The sequence below is a fragment of the Pelophylax lessonae genome (genome assembly GCF_965119305.1).
Source record: "Pelophylax lessonae genome assembly, chromosome: 8".
Classification (NCBI taxonomy): domain Eukaryota; kingdom Metazoa; phylum Chordata; class Amphibia; order Anura; family Ranidae; genus Pelophylax; species Pelophylax lessonae.
In genome coordinates this window covers 253652217-253659054 of record NC_138775.1, presented here as the reverse complement: position 1 = coordinate 253659054, position 6838 = coordinate 253652217, and positions in this window count along the sequence as shown.

Here is a 6838-nt window from a genome sequence, read left to right as displayed (position 1 = left end):
CAGATTGTTGGCTGTAAATTGTCGGCCAACGTCCGATCGGCCGATTGTAGGCTTGTTAGTACGATGCTTCCGACAACCAACTGCAAATTTTTGGCCGAAAAAAATCTGGTGTGCATGCTATAAAATTTTTGTTGGCTAACAACAGAACGGCCGATTGTTCCTCAGTCAGTACAGATTTCGGCAGACAAAAATCAGATGAGCAAGACTGGGCATGCTCAGAGAAGAAAAAACACACGAAAAGTCAACCATCACATGACATCACTTCTAAAGTTGTTTTTTGTTGGCCGACAAAAGTCCAGTGCAAGTCTAGAGCACATTTCAACCAACAAACAACACTGGACAAAAGACGGCCGATCGGTCGGCCAACAATCTGTGCGTGTGTACGAGGCTTAACATTCTAATTCATCCCAAAGGTGTTTATTTGGGTTGAGGCTTTGTTTAGACCACTTGAGTTCCTCCGCATCATCAAGCAGTAACATCAGATCAAGTCCAAATGGAGCTGGCCTTGTGCACAGGGACACAGTCATCATTAAACCAAAAACGGCCTCCTGCAAACACTTGATTCATGATTGGAAGATAACAGTTGTCTAAAATGTCTTTGTACACTGAAGCAATAAGAGTACCCATCACTGAAAACACCTAAACTCAATAATGTGTAGAAGTGTCCACATACCTTTTAACATTTAGAACATGGGTGTCCAACCTTTTGGCTTCTCAGGGCCACATTGAGTGTAGAGAAATTTTCTCGGGCCGCATATAAAATATATACTGTAGTTAAGGTATATAAGTAATAAAATGCCGCTGCGCCCTTCCCACGCCGCCTCGCCCCCCCCCCCCCCCCGCACTAATTTAGCACAACTAGAGGATGATCAAATGAAATGGAATCAGTATACAGAGGTTTAATTCTTCTGAGAGATAATAAAGGATTATTATCACACTCTAACCACCGTGACCACTTCAGTAATTTAAAGTGTTAATGGTGGTAGGAGTCAGAAACACTGCACATGCTCATCCCTCCCCCGCCCCCCCCCCCGAGGCAGCCGCTGCCTACCGTTAGTTGGAAGCTGCTGTGGCCATGTCCCCGACCTGACTTCCTTCCTCCCCAGCAACAAAAAAAATTGTCAGGGGGCAGTGGGCCTCATTGCCTGCAGTTCTGGGCCGCATGCAGCCCCCGGGCCGCAGGTTAGACATGCCTGATTTAGAACATATACCTGCTGAAAGTATTGCTTGTACTGCTGCTACATTTTTTGAATTGTCTCTGTTGGTGGCCATTGCATCTTGACCAGGAATGTGCTCCACAAAAGGCTCACTTTCATTCCTATCCCCATATTGCCAGCACTTTGTCCTTGGAGGAAGCCTTTGTCCAGTAAGGACACTGTCATCACCAATATGGCCCTGGAGCCAACAAAAACTCCAACTTCTGCTGTTCGGTGATACCAGAGTGAGCCAGTTCTCCCATGTGGTTTTGCTGCACTCAAATGCTGTGCTTTGAATGTCACCACCAAGTTAAGAAACTTGTCATTAGTTGAAAGCAGTTTCCTCATACTTCTGATGAGTTCTAAGTAGGGCTGCACGATATTGGAAAAAAAGTACATTGCGATATTTTTTTTTCAACTATATATATTGCGATATTGAAAGACCCGTCAATCCAGGCAAAAGTCAACAATTACCTTACCATTGATATTAATAATTTCACAAATAAGCAAGCTTCATTACAGGGTTAATGTTCATGCAGGGAAGGGAAGTAGTGCAGCCTTCTGATTGCACAAGGGACACCTGGGACAGCCAGGGTTAATGTTACTGTAGGGATGGGATGAGGCCTTCTTCTGATTGTATATATACTGCACTGGGAGTCCGGGACAGCCAGGGTTAATGTTACTGTTGGGATGGATGCTGGGAATGGATGGAAATCATGAAGTATTGCAGCAGGGCATGCAGGCAGCAGCACAGCCTTCTGATTGTAATTGCAGATACAGGGCAGGCCAGGGTTAATAATGGTATTGTACTCTCAGTGACAGTCAGTGTGGATTATTCACAGTCTCACTCTCGGGACTCACAGTGGTGGTAGGAGCCGGTAGAAGAACACAGCCTGAAAGTGACTCACTCGACATCCGTGCAGCCCACACGTTCAGTCTGCCGCCCTGCAGCTAGTTTTCTTCACCGGCACAGCGAACCAATCACGCCGTGAGCAGCGGCACAGCGAACCAATCACGCCGTGAGTAGCGGCACAGCGAACTAATCACGCCGTGAGCAGCGGCACAGCGAACCAATCACGCCGTGAGCAGCGGCACAGCGAACCAATCACGCCGTGAGCAGCGGCACAGCGAACCAATCACGCCGTGAGTAGCGGCACAGCGAACCAATCACGCCGTGAGCAGCGGCACAGCGAACCAATCACGCCGTGAGCAGCGGCACAGCGAACCAATCAAGCCGTGAGTAGCGGCACAGCGAACCAATCACGCTGTGAGTAGCGGCACAGCGAACTAATCACGCCGTGAACAGCGGCACGGCGAACCAATCACGCCGTGAGCAGCGGCACAGCGAACCAATCACGCCGTGAGTAGCGGCACAGCGAACCAATCACGCCGTGAGTAGCGGCACAGCGAACCAATCAGGTGTGCAGGCACGCGTGATTGGTTAGCTGTGCAGCTGCTCACGGCGCGCTGCTCACCGCTGAACGCGTGGGACGGATGTGTCGGCTGCAATCACTGTGAGTCCTCCTCCTCCCCCCGAGTCCCGACTTCTCCCTGCCTAATGCCTAAACATCATGTCTTCGGCGATGTGAATATCGCCCACACCCGCAGAACGATAGTTGATATCACATCGACTGTCGTTCAGCCTTAGTTCTAAGGACCACTTTCTTCTGCGCAGTATCCCAGTTACCTAAAATTACCAAAAAAAACACCTGCCACCCTGACTGAAAAAGTCAGTGTTTTTCTCAGTGTGAATATGAATACCTTGCCCTGCCAGACATAGTCATACCATGCACATTTGATCATTTTATTGCCAGACTCTTGACGTTGCAGCAATGTCTGATGACCCACCACTGACAAAAGTCATCTGAAGCCACCAGAGGATCATAAATAATGTGTAGAATTGCTGATTCCCTGATGCGATGTGGTGGGAAATGGAGTTTAATCAAATAAAGGTCTTTCCATTTTTCCCATACATACAATACCAATCATACACATAGAATATCCAACGATACAGTTTTTTTTCCTATATCACTTAATCCAATAAATTCGTACCACCTACAGTTCTTAGATCAGTGTTTCTCAACTCCGGTCCTCAGGGCACACTAACAGGCCAGGTTTGCAAGAAAACTGAAATACATCACAGGTGATATCATTTGCATATATTTGCATTTCCATATATCACAGGTGATATCAGTGATTGCAGTATTCTAGTCTGCATCTCCCCAAGTTAATACTTAAAATCTGGCCTGTTCGTGTGCCCTGAGGACCGGAGTTGAGAAACATTGTCTTAGATTATCAAAAGAAAATAGAAAAGAATTCTTACACCGTATAGCTTCCCTCCTAATTTATGGTCTGCTAGCTATAATATCCCTTGGGCCCCATGTTCTCTCTTTTTACACACCCCTTTTTGTATACACATAGTTTTTATTTCTTATCGTATCATTCAGCACCTTTACCCATTCCCTGTATGTTGGTGTGTAGGTGCCAACCACCTCTGTGTAATCAACTTACGAACCTGAAATAAACATCTAGTCACTGCAATCTGTATAGTGAATGATACTGTGTCCCATCCATATGGCCTAGAATACATAGCATTGGGTCTAATCCAAACCCTACCCCAAATACCGAATTTACAGTACTGATCCTTTCCTCCCAGTATGGAGATGAAGTTTAGGTGCCATCTTGTTCCATAGGCCCAAGTCTGCCAGCAGTAATATGTTTTTAGAGTATACTTATATTGCCTTAGTACAGTAATTGATCTATTCATGCCATACAATATAATTTGTTCTCAATTCTCATTATTATGTAATATTTGTAACAGGCCTATTTCATTGTATGGTTACACGTTTGCAAGGTTGTATAAGGGTCCTTTTACACGAGTGATCTGATCAGGTCCCCCTGTCAGTTTTTTAGGCGGATCTGATTGGATCCTCCATGCATCCCTATGGGGCAGCCGATGTCAGTGGAGACATGTCCGCTGACACCCGCATCCGATCCTGTCCATGAAATCCAGACGAGTGGAAACCCTATTTTCCATCTGTCCAGGGGATCGGATCGGATGAGAGCGGACAGGCGGTCCGCTCTCATCCGATTCCCCCATAGAGATGCATGGGGCTCTGACACCCCCCTCTCCGCACACAGAGCGAAGAGGGAGATGTCACCTGCCTGCTCAGCGGGATCTGTGTATCGATCCCCCCGCTGAGCAGCACGGATCCGCCTACGGAGGCGGACCGTGTGAAAGAAGCCTTTATTCTTTTTTTTTTTTTAAGTGCATCTATAGCTGAAACTTGAATTTTTCGCTTGACTAGAGTAGGGAAGGCAGACCATTTATTATGTTTGTATGGGAAATGCACAATTTTCCATTGGTCACTGGAATGGGAGAAGAGAGGAAAGAGTCCAATGGGCACACCAATTGTGGTGATAGTTGGCTAACAAGGGATTCCCCTCACTTTGGAGAGATTTCTTCTTACTTCCTGTTAGGTTCCCAGTTCAGGAAGGGAGGTGAAAAAAAAAAAAACTGATTGGAATTCCATACTGTACATTCACATCTGTCCCTGCCCTCGAGGAGCTACAACATTTAAAAGACATTTCCCATATAGTTTTTTTTCCAGAGTTGAGCTTATTCGTATATTCATCTTGTGGATCTATAGAACCCAAGGAGAACACAAGGAGTCATATTCAATATAAAATGAAAGCCTCTACTCAGAACAAATATACTTTGTGCCCAAATCCAAGTTGGGCCAATAGCACCCCATATTCTCGCCCACCTCCTTGCATATTTTTTTCTTTACTATGTTTTCCTTTAACCACTTTACCACCGGTTGCTGTCTTACGTCCAGGCCACTTTTTGCGATTCAGCGCTGTGCGACTTTAACTGACAATTGCGCGGTCGTGCGACGCTGTACCGAAACGAAATGTACGTCCTTTTTTTCCCACAAACACAGCTTTCTTTTGGTGGTATTTGATCACCTGTGCGATTTTTACTTTTTGCGCTCTAAACAAAAAAAAACGTTTATTTTGAAAAAATAACAATATTTTTAACATTTTTTTATATGAAATTCCCCCCAAAAAAAATGTAAAAATCAAAATTTTTTTAAATTTTTGGCCAATTTGTTTTCTGCCACCTATGTTTGGTAAAAAAAATCACAATAAGCGTATTTTGATTGGTTTGCACAAAAGTTATTGCGTTTACTAACTAAGGGAAAGATTTCTATCATTTTTGGTGGTTTTTTTTTTAATGCGTAATGGCGGCGATCTGCGATTTTTTTTGCGGGACTGCGACATTGCGGCGGACAGATCGGACCCTTGACTGACATTTTTTACACTTTTGGGGGTACCAGTGACATTACTGCAGTAATCAGTGCTATACATATGCACTGTTACTGTAAAAATGGCATTGGCAGGGAAGGGGTTAATTTTATTGGAGAGGGAGGGGTTAATGTATGCCTGGTGCTTACTAACATGTGTGGGGGGAGGTGACTGAGTGAGCCAGGGACAGATCGCATGTTCAGCTATGCTGAACACTGCTATCTGTCCCTGCCTGTCACTTAGGAGATCCGCCCGCTCTGTTTACACAAGCGGGCGGATCTCCAAACTAGATTCCCCGACGATCGGGGAAGAGCGGCGGCGATCGTCGCCGCTCCTCACCTGGCCCGACTCCCGCTGTGACTGAACACAGCGGGAGCGAGGCTCCGGCGGCGGGCGCGCGCCGCCCATGAGGGGCGCAGTCCAGCGACGTAGGTCTACGTCGCTGGACGATAACGAGCCACATTGCTGCAGTAGCAGCAATGTGAGCGGAGTTAAAGTGGTTAAAAAACTTTAGGGTGCTCTTGCAGTGATACCATTGGCAAGTTAGGAGTAAGCACCTTAGGTCACCTGCCTGCCTGTTTAAAGCTGAACTCCAGCCAGCTGCCCTACCCCCCCCCCCCCCTCAACTAATTGCTAAGTCCATTTTCAAAATCCCAACCTAAATGCCCCTTTTACTTACCTAAAACATCACCTGAAGGCCACTTTATATTACTTAGGTGCATTATCTAGGATCCCTTCCTGAAGCACTTTGAATCCTAATGAAGGGGGAACTTTTGAGTCGCCGAAATGCGTTGACTCTAGCCAAATGTGATTTCAGTAAAACTGATTTACTTCGAAAAGCCTAGGAATTTACTCACCCATACCCAGCAATAAAAACCCAACAGGAATTTTAATTCCCCCCCCAAAAAAAAGGTTGCGACTGCTTCCTTATATTATTGAGTATCTTACATTTCCTTTTTGTATGGATCTGTGGGCTCCTTTCCTGGACATCTTTAGATGCTAAATTATTTCTCCTGTGATATTAGCCCTTCAGTATTAAATAAGCCTGAAATCCCTGCTCCAGTTATGCATGGATTGTGCCATGTGTTCCTTTTGTATTATTTCTTTTTCCCAAATGAAATATACCGTACCTTGTTTATTAAGGTGTCTGAAGGGAGGATTGTCTTGAATAGCCCAGGTTGCTTTTAGCGATTAATCACATTTTTTTTTACCAATACAGACTGTCTGAAACAAAGGAAAAACTGCTCACATGCTGCCGAATTACTAAGGGTTTAAACAAACTCTTTGAAAAAGTGCGTTAGTTTGCACCTAGTGATAGTTGCCCGCTTATGCGC